General features: G+C 38.7%; 1 protein-coding gene across 6 annotated transcripts in view; it reads left to right on the top strand.

Annotated features, from left to right (window-relative positions):
* Positions 1-22360, top strand: part of MAP2K5 (mitogen-activated protein kinase kinase 5) — a 249041-nt gene that overhangs the window by 56420 nt on the left and 170261 nt on the right. The window lies entirely within an intron of this gene.

Below are 22360 nucleotides of genomic sequence, written 5' to 3'. Positions count from 1 at the left end.
TGGTTATTAATGTTCTTAGAATTTTAAGTGCTTGCTAACCATATGACTGTAGATAAAAATCGCCCTATTGCCCTATGACCATGAAGGGTCACATCCTGAAATCCCAGAACATCTTCCACACACAGATGCAGCCTTGGCCTTGAATTAGGGTTCTCTGGGTTGGAAGCTTCTTCTCAGTCAGCTGACCCATTCATCCACTCAGGGCTTCAGTCTTCTCTGCAGGCAGAGCCAGGATGTGAGTCTGTTCTCCTGAGTCTAGTCCTTTAAGAACTTGTGTTCATATATTTCGATTGTTTTTTTCCTACAGATGACTGGGTACTGTGAGTAGTTTATCTGAAAGTAAAGTGCTTCCACTATGTTAATTCCGAGAATTAAATAACAGCGTGTTGCGTACATGATCCTTAGGCCGTGCCCTTAAAATGTTTTCATGCCTAATGCATCCGATAGGTTTGAGTCACTCGTGTCCTTCCCTGGATCATACTAGCATTCCTTCCCAACCAGCCCCCAGTACTGCATAAATAACACCTCTTCATCTTACCCTTATCCTTCATATTCTTATCTGACTTGAATTTTTACCCTATTCTGAAGGTTCTTGGGTTCAGGTGCCCTTAGAAAGGAAAGAAGAAGGAACCTGAATGCTGATTTGCTTCTCTTGAGTTCCCTGTAAGGGAGCAATTTTCAAAGCCTGAACCGTGCTTTTACTAATAATGCTTTTATGCTTATAGCCAGATATAATAAAACAGGAAAGATTTCTAGCAACTCTTCAACTCTCTGGATTCCTTTTATTGACTTCAAATGGAATCCAAAATCATTCTTTAGACGCCTAACCTATTCATGTGTTCTGTTTAACTGGATGTTTAACTCTCAAGCATGTTTGTATTTTCAAATTGAAGTCCTATTGTGAATTTACTGTCCTGGTTTATTCTAGCAGGGGGAAACATAAGACCACCAAACTCCAGCAGATGATTTTTATTAGAAATAATATCCCAGATGTTAAGATTTTAATCTTTCCTTTTTAAAACATAGGTTAATAACAAAAAGGGGAGGGGATGCAGAGAAATAGAAATAACATGTCCATCTACCAAGGAGAAGTTACAGCATAAAATCGTGTTAATGTTTTGTTTGTTTTTTTAAAGGTTTATTTGTTTATTTATTTATTTGAGAGAGAGAGAGCACGGGGGAGTCGTAGAAGGAGAGGGAGAGTCTTAAGCAGACTCTGCACTGAGTGTGGAGCCCGTGCAGGGCTTGATCTCACGACCCTGAAATCATGACCTGGACCAAAACCAAGAGTCAGACACTGAACTGACTGTGCCACCCAGGTGCCCGGAATCATGTTAATGTTTTATTATTTGTTTAATTATGGTAAGAAACATGTAAAATTTAGTATCTTCACCATTTTTAAGCCTACGGTTCAGTGGCGTTAGGCACATTCATACTGCTGTGCAGCCTTCAACACCGTCCATCTCCAGAACTCTTTCCATCTTGCAAATCTGAAACCTGTGCCCATTAAACAGTAACTCCCTGTTTGCCTTGTTCACCTTTTTAGCTAAGGAGCATGGCTAGAAGTTCTCCTTACTCAGGGCCGTATAATCTTACACATCCTTAGCACAAGTTCTTTAACTGCTGTTAAATTAGCAACTTACCCTTATTTCATTTACCTACCCTTGGTAGTGCTCAATGTGTGTGTTAGCAGATTTTTTTTTAAAAAACTTTTTATGGTTTTAAAAAAGATTTATTTATTTGAGAGTGAGAGAGCACGTGAGCTCACGCACAAGGAGGGGGAGGGGCAGAGAGAGAGGGGCAGAGAGGATCCCCAAGCAGACTCTTCACTGAGCGCTGAGCCTGACACGGGGCTCCATCCCACGACCCTGAGATCATGATCTGAGCTGAAATCAAGAGTTGGACGCTCAACTGGCTGAGCCCTGCAGGTGCCCTGCATGTTGTAAGATTTAATGTTTTTGACGGTGGTCGTTGATGGAGGGTGAGTGGCAGTAACATGATCATTTTAGGGCTTTATTTTGCATAGTTTATTTCTTATACAAAGAAGACATTTCATCGATGTTATTGCTTAGGTGATTCTTAAGAGAAGAGAACATAAAGATACCAAATTGCATAACTGCTTGTCGTTGATCTTTGGTCTTCATTTCTTCCTGGGCTTCAGTTGTATTGTTCTTACATCCCTGGCTTTTAGTTCAGCACAAAATTAATGGTATAATTGTCAAGAAATGAGAATCCACTTTACTAAAATCTATAAAACTGTTTGATGTGTTATGATTGACTTTCTCCTACACTAAGTTTACCTTAATGGTGTTGACTATAAAAATTGTGATTTTTTCTCCAAACAAAATTATTACATTACAGGCTATGCTACATAAACTAGATGAAGAAAATATTGGAAAATCCACTCATTGGTAACAAAACTGCCTAATGGGCCTATTTAAGTTTTTTTCTTATAAAGTATAATAAAGCTAATAAATGCAAAGCAAAACTTTAATATTTCTTTCTTATTTGCTCCACTTGATTGGGATGTTGTGAATTTCAAGGGATATGACATCATGTATAACTGCAATATGTATGTTGTTTAATAGTTGGTCACATTTCGCCCTTTAAGTCTGGATACTTCCCCCAGTCACACAGTATGGAATTCTGGGCCCAAACATTTAAACCAAATGGTATTGTGGATGCTGTGCATGGTCTCCTGCTGAGTTATTCTCTGTATTATGATAATGACCTAGGCAGATGATTTTAAGTCGGTATTTCTTGGATTACCGATTTGCGCGAAATGGATTAAAAAGGAAATACCTTAGACTGAAGTAGAGCTTATGCCTAGGAAGAAGAAGAATTTAGGAAAGGAAAACAAATGCACTTTCATTATTGCTCCATTTCCCAAAATGCTGCATGTTGCTCCAAAAAACCCTAAATTCAGGAAAGACACATATTCTGTCCCCCTCTAAGAGATTCACAGTGAATTTCAGAAACTTTGAGAAAGTAGAGAACAGTATGTATGTGGTTAAGTGTATCCTGCATCTGCCACTAGCGGTGTGACCTGGGGAAAGTTACATAATGTCTTCTGCCTCAGTTTGCCCATGTTTATTTTATTTTTATTTTATATTTTTTAAGATTTTATTTATTTATTTGACAGAGATAGAGACAGACAGCGAGAGAGGGAACACAAGCAGGGGGAGTGGGAGAGGAAGAAGCAGGCTCATAGCAGAGGAGCCCGATGTGGGACTCGATCCCGGAACGCCAGGATCACGCCCTGAGCCGAAGGCAGACGCTCAACCACTGTGCCACCCAGGCACCCCCTGCCCATGTTTAAAAACGGAGATAATACATCTAATAAGGTGGTTGTGAGGTTATATGAGATGTTGCATAGAAGAGGCTCAGCACTATGACCGACCAACTGAATGTTAGCTGCTGTTAATGGTAATGCTAATAATAGAAAATTCATTAAGCCCCATGCCTCCTGTACTCACTTGACCATGGGGCTCTTTTTTTTTTTTTTTTGAGGAACGTCTACAGATATCTCACCAATGTTGAACTGTGTTAGAGTTGTTTAATTAACTTTAAGAAATTCTGTATTATAGGGGCGCTTGGGTGGCTCAGTCGGTTAAGCGTCTGCCTTCGGCTCTGGTCACGATCCCAGAGTCCCGGAATTGAGCCCCATGTCAGGTTCCCTGCTCAGTGGGGACCCTGCTTTTCCTCTCCCTCTGCCACTCCCCTGCTTGTGCTCTCTCTCTCTCCATCAAATAAATAAATAAAATCTTAAAAAAACATTCTGTGTTATGATACTTGGTATACTTCTGTTTCCTGCGTCCCCTAGTTGTGTCATGAATACGATTTATTGTATCTTACATATGGTGATTTTTTAGAAGTTCCAGAGTATTTTCTCCTTCACCATAGTTTATTTTCGGATTGCTCTAGGACACCTGGTAAAATGTTAAGCCCATTCTACCACTGGAAAAAACTAGGACTCACAGGCATGTGGCCACTCAGTGGCAAAGCCGGAATTCTAGCGTCTCTCCTCTTCTCTCTGCATTCTTCCCCCCAGGCAGTGTTGTTTCTCAAGGTCAAGCAGAGTCCATTGTGTTTCCTTGTATTTTCTAGTGTACTCAGCACAGTCCTGAGGATAGAATAGATGCTTTATACATGTTGGCTGAAATGAGAATGAGGCAAGAGGGGTTTTTTTCCTAGCAGGTTTTAGTAGGGCTCTTTAATTGGGTTCTCCCCATATCTAGCTAGTTTTAGAGCCTGCATAATTGTTTTAGAACATTCACCTAGAAGAATAGGAATTTCTAAACTGAGGGCATATACTTGAATGATTAATTTCCTTTCAGGTGTTAAAACTGAGTACTTAGCATCCATTAACCCAACATACTAGTTACTGTCTTCTTTTTTTGGATAGTGTGTCACATTGAAATGAAAGTAATTAACAGGCCCACTTACTTTGGAAACATTCTGTGATAATGAAGGCCAGTCACTTAGGTTCTTTGCTCCCTAGGGGCATTGTTTGATGGAGTCGCTTAAGCTCTGGGTCCAGAAATAAAGTAATATTTAACTCTTAGGACTTGAGTCATGCTAATAAGTCAGTTAGCCAATAAGCACATAAGGATCATCTTTTATTTTTTTTCCTTAATGCAAATTAGTCAGCCTGAGACTCAGATTGTCAGCTTTTTGGTCTTGTATTCTGGTGTGTAGGTGTTTGGAAACAGTAATGAATTTTCTGCCTCCAGTTCCTTCCTCCAGTACATTAACGGTCTAACCTGGATTTGGGGTAGGATTTTCTCAGTGATATAATGCATAGCTTAAACGCTGCCGACGTGGTGTTTTGAAGATTGGATATAAACCATTATTTAAGAATTAATTTGACTGTATCTAGAGACAACAAGAAGAGGGACGGGATAATAATTTTCAAAGGGTTGGTCTCACCTCTCTTTTGTCTTATCCATTTTATGAGGTATTTGTTGGGCAGAAGGATGAGGATGGGCCTTGGAGAGCAGGACTGAGATCACATGAACTATTCAGTTGTATTCTGCCCTTGTCATATGGCTGTAGAGTCCAAGTAAAACATGACATTTGTGGTTTCGGGGCTGGAATTATATCAACTCATTACAGTAACATGATGTATTTAATGAAAATTAGAAGCTCTGGCGGTCAGTTTTATAAAATGAGAAGACACACATTGCTGTCTAATTAAATGCTGTTTAGTAAACAAAATATGTCAAAACATGGGATTCCTGAGGGGAAAACATAATAAAAAAAGAGTCCTCGATGAAAATATTGGGAACCACATAGTACCCAGAAAGCTCTCACTTCTCTTTCTCCGGCCAACGTGAAGGTGCCAAACAGATCAGCAGTAGGTCTGACCCCCGCGTCTCTACCCACTGCATCCGTGACCCCACTCCTTTATAGTTTTTCCCCGAGGTACAGCTTGTAAATTAAGAGTAGTTTTTAAGTGGTTTTGATATTGACCCAAGAGCTAGGGTGATTGCTTGATTTATTTTAACTTTAAATTTCCAATCAAATGAAGAGCCTTTTCCTTGCAGCCAAGATCATATTTTAAACAGGCAAACAAGATATCATCTTAATGCAAAATTAAATACTTGAGTATGGCTGGATTGTGTTAAAGTATCACGTGACAAGCAAGGATATTAATATTTCCAGAAAATCAATGAGTATTTGTCAAATAAAATTAATTATGTATGTTTCCTTCTCTCGCGCTCTCAGCATTCACCGTTACGAGGTTTGTTTCATACAGTAACGTGCATCGTATTGACGAGCGTCTACAGAATGAACCTGAGCTTGTGATTCTCTGCACCTTCCCCACCTTTGCTTCCGCCATCCTGTGTTCCTATAACTTCACACGTGCTCATATCCATTATGGCAGTGATGGATTATTGGCGTCCAACCAACATGACAGGATGTTACAGGTCGCTGAGCAGAGATTTTCAGACTCTGTTTCCACCCGAATTAACTATTATTGAAATAGTTTATTGAGATTGAAGTATTGATCATTTTCTGCTAACCTTGGCTTAAGGGAAGGAAGAGGAGGAGGAGGTGTTCTTAAAAGACACTAAATTTAATTTTAAAAAATCTCATTTATTTAGCCTTTTCTTCTTCCTGTTTTATAGCCCCTCTTGTTTTATTGCTTGGAAAAGGGTATCTTGCCTTTATTTTTATGACAGTATAATTATACTTCAGAAATGCACTTGATTACTATGGGTAACAAAATTGTTCTAGTATATTGGTTTGGCCAATATTGCTATACAAACAACTTTTCAGTCAATTGAGTCTGGTAAAAATCAATACATTATGGTAATATTTCAAGTAAGAATTTGCTGAATCGATGTATTTCAACACCATCTCCTTGCAGGGAAAAATAGTTTTAAGGTGGCAAGACTTCTTTCTAATATTTTATTTTAGTAAAAATGCTTTCTTTATAAAGAAATTGAAAGTCCCCAAGCAGAAGTGATTGTGACCAGGTAAACGTTAGTGCAGTTGTGTGTTGCTGGGGTGGAGGAGATCTCGCTTTCCTTTCTCTCGCTGCATCAGGAGGGTGCAATCTTGGGACTTGACTTTATCCGGTAGCATGCCACTTTTGGATTCATGTGTCTAGTTCTGGGTACTGAGTTTTTATCGAGAGATGTGGACAGTTCAGAGACCAGCCAGAGAAGCATGTTAGGGGGCCTGGAAATTGTGCCTCTCCAGTCCTCCTTTATACATTCGTTGAACAGTCTCATTCTGAGTCCATGCTGTGTGGATGGCACCCTGCTGGCTGGTGGGGGCAGCCTGGCTCTCGTCGGACCCTGTCCAGATGGGTGAAGAAGTACGTATGGGACTTCACAGTCGAGGGCGCGTGTCTGTATGTGTGGCCCTATGCAGGCCCCGGGTGGGGGGCTGCAGAAGCGGTGGTGAGTTTTAGCTCTTTCCTCCAGAAGAATCAGGTCAAGGCCTCATGGAGGAGCTGGTATTTGAGTTGAGAAGTGGCTGAAGGAACTGGTCAGCTTTGATCTGAAGAAGAGAAAATTAAGGGCCTCCAAGACAGCTGACTTTTTAAAAAGTCAGAAAAGCATTCCTGTCGACCGAGGAATAGGTTTGCTCTGTGTGTTTCTGAAGACTAGCCTCAAATTGCTTTATCTGGACGGTCTCTGGCAGCCTCCCTTTGATTTGAGTGAGTGATGTACTTGTCCTCCCGTTCTTCCCACTGGACTGTCCTCCCTGGAGTAGAGTTGTGTCCCGTGAATCTGGGCGGGCGTCCTCACAGGGCCTAACACTGCAAAGCACCTACTGGAGGAACTTGGTCAGCGATTCAGGAATTAACCTGCAGGGGCAGATTTTTCACAGCCTAAGGATGGACACAGTGTTGTCTGTTGCTGGGTGGCTCTGGGAGGTGTGAACCCTCTTACCTTAAACAGAACAACATGGCTGGTGTTCAGAGCCACTGAGAAAAGAATTCCCACTTAGACCTGGACATGACGTGACTGCAGAGGTCACTCCCAAGGCTGATGTTCCAGAGTTAATTCAGCATTCATCTGCTATAAAAATACTATGTCATGTGGTGCTTGGTTTTGTTCTTTAAAAGTTCGTCTTATTGTATATTCATTTATTCATTGAATAAATACAGTTGGCCCTTGAACAACACAGTTTTGAATTGCACGGATCCACTCATATGTGGATTTTTTTTCAGTAAATACAGTACAGCACTGTAAATGTATTTTCTCTTCCTTGTAATCTTCTTAACAACGTTTTCTTTTCTCTAGCTTACTTTATTGTAAGAATATAGTACAAATACATGTGACATACAAAATATGTGTTAATTGACTGTTCATGTTATCAGTGAGGCTTCTAGTCAACAGCGGGCTATTGGTAATTAAGTTTTCAGGGAGTCAGAAATTATATGTGGATTTTTGACTCATAGGAGTCAGCGCCCCTAATCCCTGTGTTGTTCTAGGGTCTAGGGTACTTACTGTCACTCTGTGCCAAGGACTGCGATAAGCACTTGCAGTCCAGAAGTGAGTAAGACAGACAAGTTTCCTGTGCTCCTGGAACTCACACTCATGGGGCACACAGACAGTGATCAAGGAAATGGTTGGAAGTAAGATGATATCAGACCTTGCAAGTACTGTAAAGAATGTAAAATAGTTGCTCAACAAGGCTTCTCTGAAGAGGTGATATTCGAGCTCAGACCTAGAGGACATCAGGAAGCCAGTTGTGGGGAAATCTGGGAGAAGAGCCTTCCAGGCAGGAGGAACCACTCTGGCAAAAGCCCGAAGATGGGCATGAACATGTTGTGTCTAGGCCAGTGTGGCCATAGTAGAGTGAGTCAGGGGAGAGCAGAGAGATGGGCAGAGGCCTGATCATGCTGGATCTGTCAGACCTTGCTGAATAAAAGATAGATAAAGCTTGGAAGGGTTAAGGGGCATGCCCAAGGTGAAATCAAGACCAGAACTCAGTATCAAAGCATCGAGTCATGCACCTTAAATATATACAGTTTTTAGAAGACTAGAACTCAGACCAGGGGTTTTCTTTTCTTTAAAGATTTTGTTTATTTGAGAGAGAGAGCCCGTGAGTGCATGTAGTGGAGAGGGACAGAGGGGGGAGGTAGGGAGAGGAACAAGTAGACTCTGTGCTGAGCGTGGAGCCCGACATGGGGCTTGATCTCAAGACCCTGTGATCATGACCTGAGCCAAAATCAGTAGTCAGATGTTCAAACAACTGAGCCACTCAGGCACCCCAAGCCAGGGGTTTTCTATTTGCCATTCACACTCTGAGTGTCCTAATTTTTTTTTTAATATTTTATTTATTTATTTGATAGACAGCCAGAGAGAGAGGGAACACAAGCAGAGGGAGTGGGAGAGGAAGAAGCAGGCTCCCAGCAGAGCGGGGAGCCCGATGTGGGGCTCGATCCCAGAACCGTGAGCTGAAGGCAGACGCTTAATGACTGAGCCACCCAGGCGCCCCTGAGTGTCCTAATTTTTAATCCAAATTATTTTGGGATATAAGATATAAATATTTAATTCTGAAAGTCAGTGATGTACCATCTCTAGTTAATTTTAGAGGCTTTTTAGTGGATGTTAAAACAGTCATTTCTTGGCTGACAGAGCTGTTGCAACATAACTTGTTATTATATCCTTTGGGTCGCTTTCCTTATCAAAAACTTAGAATTTAATAATTGAATCCCTAGATTAATTGTATGGTTATGCTAGTGGAGGTGGTGCATATCTTGATTTATAAGACACATTAATTTTTTTTTTATTTTACAGTATCTGATGTGTTAGAAAAACGTAGTCTCTTGGTTGGCATATAGCACAAGCAAATATTTGTACACTGTAGCATCTAGGGTATTTACTTTAAATTGCTTTTTTTGGGAAAATAATTCACTGGAGAGTCCAAAAGGCATTTAGTGTGTGTAACTTTCTGCCACATTTTTCCCCCATTGCTCTGTTGTTGGTTACTTAGATGTAAAAGACCTTGTTTCTGTTAAATTGCCACCTTACCAGAGTGAAACATGCTTTGGTCTGATTTGTGCACTAACGCTACATTGGAGGAGCAGATGACCAAATTCGAAAGAAAGTAGCAATAGATACTTTGGTTGTGGGAATTACGCATAAAGTTTCTTTGAACATTAACTTGCTTTTTAAGTGTAACTTTGTATTACGTTATCCTTTTAACCCTAAAATTTCCATACTTTTTCTTGTCGGTGTTGTGAAAGAAAGAAAAAGAATGTTCCGTACTATTGCTAAAAGCAGAGTTCATGGTTTTCGTTTGGTGAATTCAAATAATGAAGTGAAAAATGTTCAGACAAAATTAGAACTTGCTTTAGGGCACAATCAATATAGCATTTTAACAAGCTTAGTGTATTTGGAAAATACATATTGTATAAGGTTCTCAAACATTCTGAATCTATTACAGCTGCTAACTATAGCAGCAAAATGTAACACTATACTTAGTCAATAAACATAAAACTCTGATTAAGCCGTAATTAAATTTTCAGAAAAGTTATCTAAAAACTATGAATAAAATATATTTTTACATTGTCTCAGCAACAAGATGGATAGCCAGTGAAACTTTAGAGTGGCAGAGAAAAGCGTACATGGGATTAAATTCCGGAGTGAATTTTTACCACAAACACATGCATTAAGTTAGGTCTTTTGTACATCATTTATTTCTTCTCCTTTTTAACTTTCTTTGAAGGTAATTCCTAGTGAGTGTGGCGCAGGGTAACAGCTGGGGTCGCTGACCAAAAGGGCAGATGGGAAGTTTCCCTGCATCCCTGGCCGCCCCAGTAGAAGGTTTCAAGGCCCTGCCTCCATCACACTCAAAGCACAGGAAGTGTTCAGAATCACAGTGGTCGCACTTCTGTTTCGAGACCAGGCCACCAGCACATGCCCGGGTTAGCCCCCAGCAGCACTGAAATAGAGCTGGGCAGAATGGCTATCTCTGTCCTCAGTTGACCCTGTGAGGAGACTGGAACACCAAAATTCATGGATTTCCTTGAGGATTCAAAACAAGATAGGGATAGAACCACCATGGAGACTCATACTTTCTTTTTCATTAGCCCCTTCCTGGTGCCCTTCCTGGTGAATAATTCCATTTGGTTCTATGAGGGACTAAGTAGGTACAAGCCTCAGTATTTCTGCCGGCGTGTTCTAGCAAACATACTACAGTTGTCTTTTTACTTCACCTCACGCCCGTGTACCTTACGGATGACCCGTGTGAACGAACCGCGGTCTTCGTTCTTCTCTCCTTCCCTAGAACTTGTAATCTGAATTAACCCAGTGTCAAAAATGTTAATGCCTTTCCCACTCGAGTCATTTCAGCATATGAATCTCCAGCAATTACACCTTCGGGTTTTCCCTTGGCCGTGATTTTATGAGTGCCTTTGTGTGTGCATTTACATCGTTTTGGGACCTTGTTGGTGTTTTTGGCTGCTGGTCTTTACAAGGAAGTTCATTTTTCTCCTCCGACTCGGACTCCTCTCCCTTTCTCCTCCCGTTAATCTTTACAAGTCTATGTGACATCTTTAAGCCTTAGTCTCCTGAACGGATTTGAGAATAGCGCTTTCTCTTGACTAATCTCAACTTTATAAAACACAGTGTTGCTTCATGTTTGAAGAGAATGACCTAATACAGTTTATATATTTTTGGAAGTCACTAAAGATACCTCAGAATGTGGTCGAATTGAATTTAGAATCCAAACGCTTTTCCTTCTTTTGTCCACAACGTAGCTCCTCAATACAGAAACACGGGGCCATGTGCAGAGAAGTCACTCAAATTCCTTCTTGGTATTGGGTTTAAAGATGACTGTCCCCGGATGGTGGAAGGTATGATGGTAGTTTGAGTGTTGTTCAGTCTTTACGTGAAAGGAAAAGTCCCTTCAGGTTTGTTTTGACCCTAGTCACGATACGCCCGTTTCATGAAGTCCGTTATGCACAAAAGTGCACAAGATGAAGATGAAGTGCCTCTCCCCAGCCTGACAAAAGCCATTCCTTTGCAGAATGGTAGCTGCAGCGAAAGTGAATAAATGAATGGACAGCAATCACAGCCTAGTTGATGAAACTGTTCAATTAAAGCACAGGCATTTACATGGTGTAATTTCCCTAAATTGCCAATGAGCCCCTTTAGACACAACCAGTGTTCAAATTGATTTCAGCATTGATTTTGGCTGAAGCTGATAAATTTCTGCTTGTTAGTTAAAGTAATTTTGCAGAAGACTTTGTACTGCAGTATTGAAGTGTTCATTTAGCTGATGGTTAAAAGAGGAGTTATTTACAGAGGCCTCTACTGTTGTTCTGAGATGGGACAATTCCCCAATCATCTTTTACTTTTAATTTTTTAGGCTTCAGTATACCAATCAATAGGTGATTGAAACTGATTAAAACTTATCCAACCAGCTGCCTATGGCAGTTTAATTAGAAGCTGGATGATTCTTAAATTAAAGTTGTCTTGTTTTCATTGCATAGCCATCTTCCAGAAGAGTAGGGGACTAACAGTGCTGAAAACCTAAAGTCTCACTTTGTTGAGGTGTCTCACAAGTGTGAAATCACTCAACAGCTATTCCTAAGGCACCTCAAAGATGTATTCAGAGGCTTTCGCCTTTATAGAGATTAAAAGTAATAATACGCTTACTTGCTATTCAAGAAATTTTTTTTTTTCTTGCAAAGGGATAACCTGTAATGTAATGAGCTATGTGAAAGAACAGCTGTTGGTGATACAGATCTTATTTCATAAGCAAGATGAACGCTTGAGCTGATTTTTTAAAATACTGCAGTACGGGATAAAACTAGCCATCATGATATCCTGTGCATCTCTGCTGAAAACCATCAGCTTTGAATTTGTATTTTTATTTTCTTTTGAGGTCTTGATTAGAAATCAATCTCTAGTGAACAAAAAACAAGTGTTGTTACATAAGTTCATGTTGACTTTTCAACAATATTGTGGACAGGGTTGTAGAAGAGAGATTTTTGCTTTGGGAAGAGTTCTCATACTCATTTTCTCTAGTGTGGGACAATTTCTTGAGTTTTTAATGGAAATGGGTTAATATTTCTGTCATAAGGGACATATTACTTCTGGTACTACAGGGAAGAAGGGAATAAATGGCTCACTTTTCAGAGGTGCATTTACTCTTTGACCCACTAGGGTACTATTTAGTGTTCTAGGAGAGGTAATTTAGTAAATAGTACCCCAGTGGCCTGAAAAAGTTAATGTAGCTCTGAAAAGTGAGTCATTCCATCGATTTTCCCTATTGCTTTTTAAAAATCAACCCGGACCATATCCAGAGAACCTTGAAGACAACTGGAGTTAGTGGACCTAGAAGCTATGCACTTGTGTTCGTTCAGGCTTATTGGGGCACACATTGGATTTGACTTCAAAGGACTTGAATCTTCCAACGCTTACCAGAATCTTGAAGCAGTTCTTAAACCCCATCGAGCTTTGGTTTCCTTATCTATAAAGTAAGGATAATAAGAATAAGACATTTTTGTGCAAATCAAATAGCTTCTCTATAAAAAATAGAAACTATAAAGCACAATAGAATATTAATTACTAGTTTACAGAGATTTTCTAAAATAGCCATTTTTGTATCTGATTTTGGAAAGTGATTTATTGTTAGCTTTCCACAAAGAAACCATGAACAGATACTACATTATAATCAAGTTATTTCAGGGGAGAAGTGTCCCAGGAAGTTAATCCTCAAGGTGTTCTTACTTTTTCCCGTGTGTCTTGCCTCAGTCCTATATTTCTTTCATTGTCGTCATTTAGCTTTATATCTCTTGCCTCTCTGTTTTGCCCATCACATTCTTTCTGAACCTTTGATCAAGAGATCACTGTGACTGTAGCTTCCTCGATCTCTAAGGTATTTAGACCATATATGAAAACACATTACTCTTGTTGATGTGGGGAGTGTTAAAGGCTTGAACCAGACCGCATCAATTTATGGAAGAAATATGGAGGCAGTGGTGACAACATTAACTGAGGCAGGTGTGGGAGCAGACAGGGTATATAACCAGAGTAATTAAAAAGAATAAGAAAGGACCAAATGTAGGGTCCCAGTAGCTTTTCTCTGACTAGAACTCTTTTAAGCCTGCCAAGTCCCCCATATCCTAGGTTAGCAACCAGTACGCCCTGTGGATGACCAGCATCTTGAAAGAGTTGTTAATATCTGTAACCTAATAACATGTTTGATTTGATACTTAAACAATCTGGGGGGGCTCTGTTGCTTAACCACAAATTATTTTACAGGCGGTAGTCAAGCATTTGTAATGGGTTTTAGGCAGAAGGAAGGTTGGCATAGACTGGTCTTTGAACTGGTACGGTTTACATAAAAGCTTCTTTTTACAACTGCTGTTTACTTTGGATTTCCTATTTTAACAGCTAGAGCCTGGCTAATGTGTTTGTCTATTATGGAAGGCAACAACTGTCAGTGTTGATTTCCCTGAAACTATTTGATTTTTTTTTCCTGTGGTTGGCTATTTTAGTATGTGACATATTGGTAAAATCTACCCCCAAAGAAGTCTACCATGAGAACAGATCTCTAAAATGTTCAAGCAATAAAACAAATTTTTCATTAACTGAACCACAGCTAATTGACATGTGTTTACTGAAAATGTGTCACTGAATTAAAAGATGATATCCAGGGGTATTAAAAATTAACCTCACAAGGTATCAAATTTTTGTTTTTGTATTTATGTGTATACTCACATGCGTTTATGCACTTGACTTTTATAAAGTCAAAGAAGTGTTTTTCACTTGTTTGCTGTGGGCTGCAGAATCATTCAGCCTTATAATCTTTAGGTATAATGTGGTACAGTCAGTGCTCAGGTTCCTTATTTTATTTATTTATTTATTTATTTATTTATTTATTTATTTATTTATTTATTATTTTTAATTTCTTTAGAGGGAGAGAGAGAGAGAGTGAGCGTGAGTGGGGGATGGGCAGAAGGAGAGAGAGAATCTTAAGCAGGTTCCACATCCAGCGCACAGCCCAACCCTGAGATCATGACCTGAGCCAAAATCAAGAGTCAGACGCTCAACCAGCAGAGCCACCCAGGTGCCTTGGCTATTATGAGTTTGAGATGGAAAAACTTGGGAGTTGGAAAAAGACTTCCATTTGTTATTCTAGATTTATATAAAATCAGAGTTACTTTTTTTGGTCAATAAAATTTCACATAACAAGCAAGGAAATAGTATCTGTAAATATGGAAACTGATGATCTCACATCGGCTAAGATAGAAGAGATATGGTATCAGCTTTAACAGATACCGATTTTTTAAATAAAGAAATAGATTCAATAATTCTGAATATGGCCAACTCTAACTTTCTATGCTAATGAGAATTAAGAGTTGCATAGATAATTAAAATAGATAACTAATTTAAAAAAAACCTCATTTTCAACAGTGGTTTGTCTCCTCCCAATCATACTTTTTGTCATAATGACTGAGGTCACAGAGCGGTTTCTCTGTCGCCTTGTCTCCTTTATTCTGCCCTGCCTTTGATGGACATCCTGGAAATCTCTATGGCATTCAAAGAACAGAGAAGCAAGGAATCCGGTATAACCCACAAGCTGTGAAATCTTTGCCTAAAAAACACAGAACCCGATTTTATCATTTAGAAAGGCCATTACTAGGTCTGAAGCGAGCAAGTAACAGCAAATGCATTTGTAACTTTTATTTATTTAAAACAGCCTTTGCTCACTTTCTTTCTCGCCTTTTGCCTATCCTCTAGGAGCTCCAGGGAGCAACACAGATAAACACCCTCTTCTTCCTTGCTTACCTAAAATAAGACCATCTCTTTGTGATTACTGGTTACTTCTTAAGCCACATCCTAAGTATTGCTTTCACCATTTTAGTGACCGGATGGTTTTCTTAGGTTTCCTGTCCATTTAGAGAATTTTCCAACAATTGATAGCACTCTATAAATAATTCACAGAGTAATTGTGTTCCTCTTTTCACTAACCCTCTCTGAAGTATGTTATGTGAGAAGTAGAACTTACGTCAATGGCATTTCTTCCACATGGTGTAGGAAAGAAGTGCCTCTCTCCTTCCCAGGACCACGGCAGTACACTTCTCGTTTTGCCATTGTGATTAAAAGTTACTGTGCATGCAGTTAGTCTTGGGATCCTTGTTCCAAGAGGAAAAAAAGGGAAGGGTGTTTCCCTACTCAATCCAATGACCATTTTGCTAACAAATTGGCATTTATAACATATATCATCAGTTTTACTGAACTTTGAGATATTTACCATCAGATCTTAGGTCAGCCCCTCCATTCTTAACTTATATCCTACCTCCCAACTGGTAGTGAAGCACAGATACTCCCTATTATAATTTTTTTCTGCTCACAGTGTAAAATAATTTGATTAGATAGTGTATAGAAATTGATATGCATAATAGTGCCATAGAAATTAGATGCCTACTTTAATTGTATGAAATTATACAAGCTTTAACAGAAAATATATGATCAGCTCTAGGTTATTTATTTTGTGAACAGGAGTCAGCTGGGATGATTCATATTTTTTTGGTTCTCCTAGAACTTGAAATTCTAAGCATAAATAATTTCAGTAAACATTGTAAAATACAGATGCAGTTGATCTTACGCATGACGCACATTTGCGTGGGAGTCCAGATGTTGGAGTGTGAACACAGGTTTCTCCCTTATGGCCTGTGTGAATATAGGACTTTTTCACATTTTGTTTTGAAATTTTTCTTTACACACTTTTAAAGGTTCTTACAGAAATTCACTTTATTCCCCAGACTGATGTATCTTTTAACAAATTCTCATCAGGATTTAGATGAAGGTGAGTCCACCTTTTTAGCCTTGTCTATATTGTATTAGACCCATCTTTAAAATTTCAAAGAGCACATAATAGAATTAATTGCATTTGTCCCCAGGTATTGCTTTGAAATCGGTCATGTGGTTTTTCGAATACCTGCTCTGGGCAGGGTACTGCACTTGGCAGTGTGGGAGGTAACACCAGCATTCAGGGCCCCATGCACACCATCCTCTGGGTTCTGTTGTTGGCTTACTGTCTGTACTGTTTCATCTCCTTTACTGGTTTTTTCTCATCTTTCTGACTTCTGAATTTAGAGTGCCTCATGTTCAGTCCTCAGACCTCATCCCTACTTAATTTAATTCCTCTCCTAGTTTTTGTAGTTCCATGGCTTTACGTATCATCTACATGTTGGTGAAACCCAAAAGCATATCTTCTACCCAGTCCTCTGTCCTAAACTTCAAACTCCTATCGAAGTACCAGTTGGATGTCTTTTAGGGCTTTCAAAATTACCCAAAATTGAACTCTTGATTTCCTCTGAAAGCTGCTCCTTCTGCAGTTTTTCCAGTCTTGGTAAATGGAAACTCTGTGCTATAGGTTGCTTATGACAGAAACTTTGCAGTCTTTCTTGATCCTTCTTTTCCTCCCAGACCATCTACTGAATTTACCCACAAATCCTGTTGACTCTCATGGAGCTAAAAAGTACAGGATTATGGGGCGCCTGGGTGGCACAGCGGTTAAGCGTCTGCCTTCGGCTCAGGGCGTGATCCCAGCGTTCTGGGATCGAGCCCCACATCAGGCTCCTCCGCTGGGAGCCTGCTTCTTCCTCTCCCACTCCCCCTGCTTGTGTTCCCTCTCTCGCTGGCTGTATCTATTTCTGTCGAATAAATAAAATCTTTAAAAAAAAAAAAGTACAGGATTATATAGTGTAAGGCTGAGTAGGTAAAGTTCCTCTATTTCTGTGAATAAATACTGTAATTCTATCAGCTTGAAATTTTAGGTTTATTTTGCTCTTCCCCATATTTTATATATTCTCTTTGCCAAAGTCTTTTGCATCTTTCCCCCCCTTTCCACATCCATAGTTACTACCTGGGTTCATTTCACCACTTCTTGCGTAGACTACTGTAACACCCTTCTACGTGCTCCTTCCTCTCTCTGGTTTCTCCTCCTTTTTTGTGGTAACCTGCAGTCAGAGTAAGGATTTGAAAATTAAGGTCTAATCATATCATTCTTTTATCCAAAACCCTTCAATGGCTTTGTATTGGCCAGCAAATTGGGTACAGCAAAATTTCAACAACAGTAATAAAAGCTGAAAGACAACAGTATCCTTAAAAGACTGAGAGAAAATATTTGTCTCAGTTAAACTATTGCTCAAGAGTGAGGGCAAAATAAATACATCTTCAGAAATGAATATAAAGTGTGTGTGTGTGTGTGTGTGTGTGTGTGTGCAGGCAGAGAGAGAGATAAGGGGAGGGGGGAAGAGGGTTAGTTTATTACTGAGAGAAGTACTGTAGGTAGAAAGAAATCAAATCCAACTGATCCAGAAAGGCGTAAAATGAAAGGAGGAGTGGTAACTGTTTAGATAAACTTGACTGTATAAAACAGCAATACTCACGATTAATTCAGGGACATCAAAATAAAGTCAAAACACTGGACAAAATAATATGAGAAAGGCTGATTAGAATCAAAATATTCTAAGATTTTTTTTTTTAGAAATGTGTTTTTTTAAAGATATTTTTTATTTATTCATTTAAGAGAGAGTGTGAGTAAGAGCACAAGCAGGGGGGAGGGTGAGAGGGAGAGGGAGAAGCAGACTCCCTGCTGAGCGGGGAGCCTGACCTGGGGCTTGATCCCAGAGTCCTGGGATCATGACCTGAGCCGAAGGCAGACACACTTAACCGACTGAGCCACCCAGGCACCCCATTCTCAGATTTTTATGTTGTTTGAGAGAAGAATGAAGATAACAATTAACTTAGTATTTTGTTAAATCGGGTATGATTGTTAAAAATTGTATGGGTAACAACTAAAAGGAGAAGAATGGATGTATAACTTCAAAACAAACAGAAGGAATAACAGGGTTCCAATACAATATAGTGGAGAGAGAGAGAGGTGTAAAGTAGGTGAATCGCGGTAGGAATAGATGCAAATATATCAGTAATTACAATTAATATAGGCAGACAATAAACATCAGTGATTATAGGAAATATATTGCCAACTAATAGATTGGTTAGAGTGAACTTTTAGAAATACAGTTATGTGCTATTTTAGAATACATTCCTAAAACATAAAGACAGAGAAAGGTTGAAAGGAAAAGGATGGGGAGAAGACACCAGTAAAAACTTATCAAAAGAAAGTTTGTGGTTATATTAATATAAAAGAGAAAAAGACTTTAAGGCAAAAATTATTATTGGGGGGTGCACCTGGGTGGCTCAGTTGGTTAAGTGTCCAACTCTTGATCTCAGCTCAGGTCCTGATCTCAGGGTTGTGAGTTCAAGCCCTGTGTTGGGCTCCATAAAAAAAAGTATTATTAGGGATAGAAGGGACCACTATATGGTGATAGAAGAAAAAGACCATGATTACATAACAGCCCTAAACTTACATATAGCTAATAACATAACCTTAAGATACATTAAGTGAAAAATTGTCAGAATTATAAGGAAAATTTGATAAATTCACAGTTATAGTGGGAGAATGCTTCTCGGTAATCAATAGATGGATCAGACCAAAATTAATAAGTATGTAGAAGATTTTAACACCACAATTAACAGGCTGGTTATACGGTCATGTACAGAACTCTTCAATCAAATGAGAATGTACATTATTTTCAGGTACAGAAAATTTAATTTTTAAAAACCATACTAGGGCACAAAGCAAGTCTCAGTAAAGTTTGAAATGTACAGATCTCTTTTTCTTGACTACAGTAGTTAGTTTAGAAATCATTAATAAGGGGCACCTGGCTGGCTCAGTTGGTAGAGCATGTGATTCTTGAATTTAGGGTCATGAGTTCAAGCTCCATGTTGGGTGTAGAGCTTACTTAAAATTTTTTTTAAAAAGTTCAAGAAAAAAGAAATCATTAATAAGTTAACCCTCATACATTTGGAAATTAAAATGCACACATCTGAATAGCTTATGGGTTGTATAATATAATACATTATAATGGAATAAAAACATTTACAACTGAACAAAACCATACATGAATACTCATGTGATACAAAGATATAACCTAAGGGATAGTTTTTTGTATAAACATTAGAGAAGAATAACTGGATATTAATAGGCTTAGCATTTAAATAAAGAAAATAAATTTTTTTTTTTTTTGGTGGAAGGGGTTAAATCCAAAGAAAGTGGAAGGAAAGAAATACTAAAGAAAAAATAAATCAAAATTCAAGAAACAACTCAAGAAAAGCAATAGCTGGTTTCTTGGGAAAATTGACCAAGTATAACAGAAAGAAGACAGAAAAAACAAAATTTGGGTAAACAAAGGAGACCAAATTCTAGACAGAGCAGAGATTTTTAAAATAAGAGGATATAGTGAATGATTTTATGACAAAATTGGAAACAGAAAATGTATAGTTTCCTAGAAAAACCTTAAGCTGCCTAAAGAAAAATAAAAAAACAAAAATAGACCTATACCAATTAAGGAAATGTATCCATTCATTCAACAAATATTTATAAAATGTGCCCGGCATAGTTTTAGGCACTGGAGGTACGGTAAGGAATAAAAAACCAAAACTGCCTGTTTTCATGGAGCTTGCTTTCTAGTGGTAGCAGACAGATAATAAATTAATAAACTATGTTAGGTGTTGATAAATTCTATGAAGAGTAAAGAAAGGGAGTGAGCTGTTTTATGTAGGATAGTCAAAGAAGTAACTTTGGACCTGAAGGAAGTGATGGAGCAAACCAAGTGGATATTGAAGGAAGAGTGTACCAGGCCTGAGGAGTAGGTGCAAAGGGGCTGAGGCAGGAGGATGTTTGGAAGAGCAGAGTGACTACTGTGAATAAGGGAGATTGGCAGAAGCAGGGATCATTGAGTAACCAAGGGCCAGATCATGGAATCCTTATAAGGACTTTTGATTCAGCAGTTGAAAATCTACCCATAAAGTGGGGATGATGATAACTTCTACTTGTGTTGTATGTCAAAAGATACCTCAAACCTGGGGAAAAAATAATTTCTACTCATAAGATTATGAAATCAATTAATTAAATGCATGTAGAATTTCTTTGTAAAGCTCTATCCAAGTGGTAGATTTTTTCACCCAGAAGTAGTATTCATTTTTTGAACATTTATTAAGTATGGAGAATATCTCTGTTTTAACACCTAGCATAATGAAGAAAAATTGTTTACATCTATCTTCCATACTGGGCAGGAAACACTACCATGTCTTAATCATCTTTCTATTCTTTACACTGTATTGTACGCTTGAAACTAATATTACCCTGTATGTTAACTACCTGGAATTTATATAAAACCTTCAAAAAAAGAAGTGGTGGCAGAGCTGGGATCAGAACCCGGGCAATGACTCAGAGCCTGCACCCTTTGCTCTTGTGCCTCCCGTGATAGGTTAGCAGTGCTTGCAGAATGCTTGCCTGGAAGGATTCACATGCGATGGTCCTTAGCCTGATGGAAATAGGTGGCATCTTTCTAAGTTTTGAATTACGAGTTTCCCTGTCCTGAAATGCAGTTCAGAAAACTTAAACATCACCGTATATTTCCTTAAGGTCCTAAAATACATGTATTGTGCCACAGTTCCAGGCTTGGCCTTCTCTTTCACTGTAAGTTTGGACAAGTTTTTTAAAGCCTGGCTTTTGGGTGTTTCCAGTGTAAAAAGAAGGGATTAGATTAGACAATTCTCTGTATGACCTACAAGCTCAATCAATTATCTGATTCTGTACAGAAATTAAATGTTGATACCAACTTTTTGTGAAATCATCTAAAACCTGTTGTTCCAAATGAAAAAACAATTCAAGAAAGATGAATAGTAAGTGTTCCCCTGTTTTACTCATTTCCTCGTTAAGTACGCAAAAATTTACACCAGGCTACTGGTTCGTGCTGTCCTAAAGTGTATATGTCGTGTGCTCAATTTTAAGGACTGGGACTATTCCCAGAAGGTCTCTGCTGGTCACAAACAAAGCGGAACACTCAAGGACTCAGCACTAAAAATACCACATAAAAATGCTTCCTTCATGCACTCATTGGAACAGGTAATTACTGTGGCAACAATAAACTAATTTGAAGTGTTAGCTGTTAATTAAGACAATGCAGAGGTGTATAGCTGTCTTTTGGTGTAACCAGAGCCTCCATTCAAACTTCATTAATCACTTTATAGTTAATGTGTTGGGGAAGGTCAAGACAATTGAGATGCAGTATCTGTTGAAAGTAAATTCCTTTTCTCCAGGTAGAATGCCATTTGCAAAGTTAAGGGACACATTCGACTCATGGCTGGCCTTGCCTTTGTCATCCAACTTCTTGATGATTAAATGTTAAACTGGTACTGCCACTGCATTGAAACCAGACCTCACAGCATCTTTATTGCTCGAAATCGAACCCAAACTTCCACGGATGAATTAGCGTGCATCATGATTAAATCATCAAGCCTCTCCCTTTTAATTCACTTGGAAATAGGAGACCTTTCTTTTGGAAAAGACATCAGCTTTCTTGACAAGCTTATTAAGTTGCCAGCTATCCAGTATGGTATACACATTAGACTATCTTCTAGTCATCTCTTTATCACTGCTGTTGATCTCAAATGTCCAGGTGTTGCTTATTGTCCAAAGTAACACCACTATTCTTTTTGCAAATTTGGATCCTTGTGCATGCATTCAACTGTTTTATCTTCATATTACAGTCCTTGGTTAGGAATTCTAATATATAGCATTTTTAAAAGTCGAAATTGGAAGAATTTATGGTGTACAGGGGGAAAATAATATATCATTCAATCTTACCTATTATATTAACTATATTTACATGGAATAAGGTTATTAACTTCCTTCAAATCACATTTCACATTAGCTTAGTCTAACAACTTCTCTGTCAGGCAATGAGAAAAATAGTGTTAGTCTTTATATACCAGTATATTGTATGAGTTCAGATATATCA

The sequence above is a fragment of the Ursus americanus genome, chromosome 28 (genome assembly GCF_024610735.1).
Source record: "Ursus americanus isolate L20-20 chromosome 28, mUrsAme1.1.p, whole genome shotgun sequence".
NCBI classification, from domain to species: domain Eukaryota; kingdom Metazoa; phylum Chordata; class Mammalia; order Carnivora; family Ursidae; genus Ursus; species Ursus americanus.
This window is presented reverse-complemented; position numbering and strand designations above follow the sequence as displayed.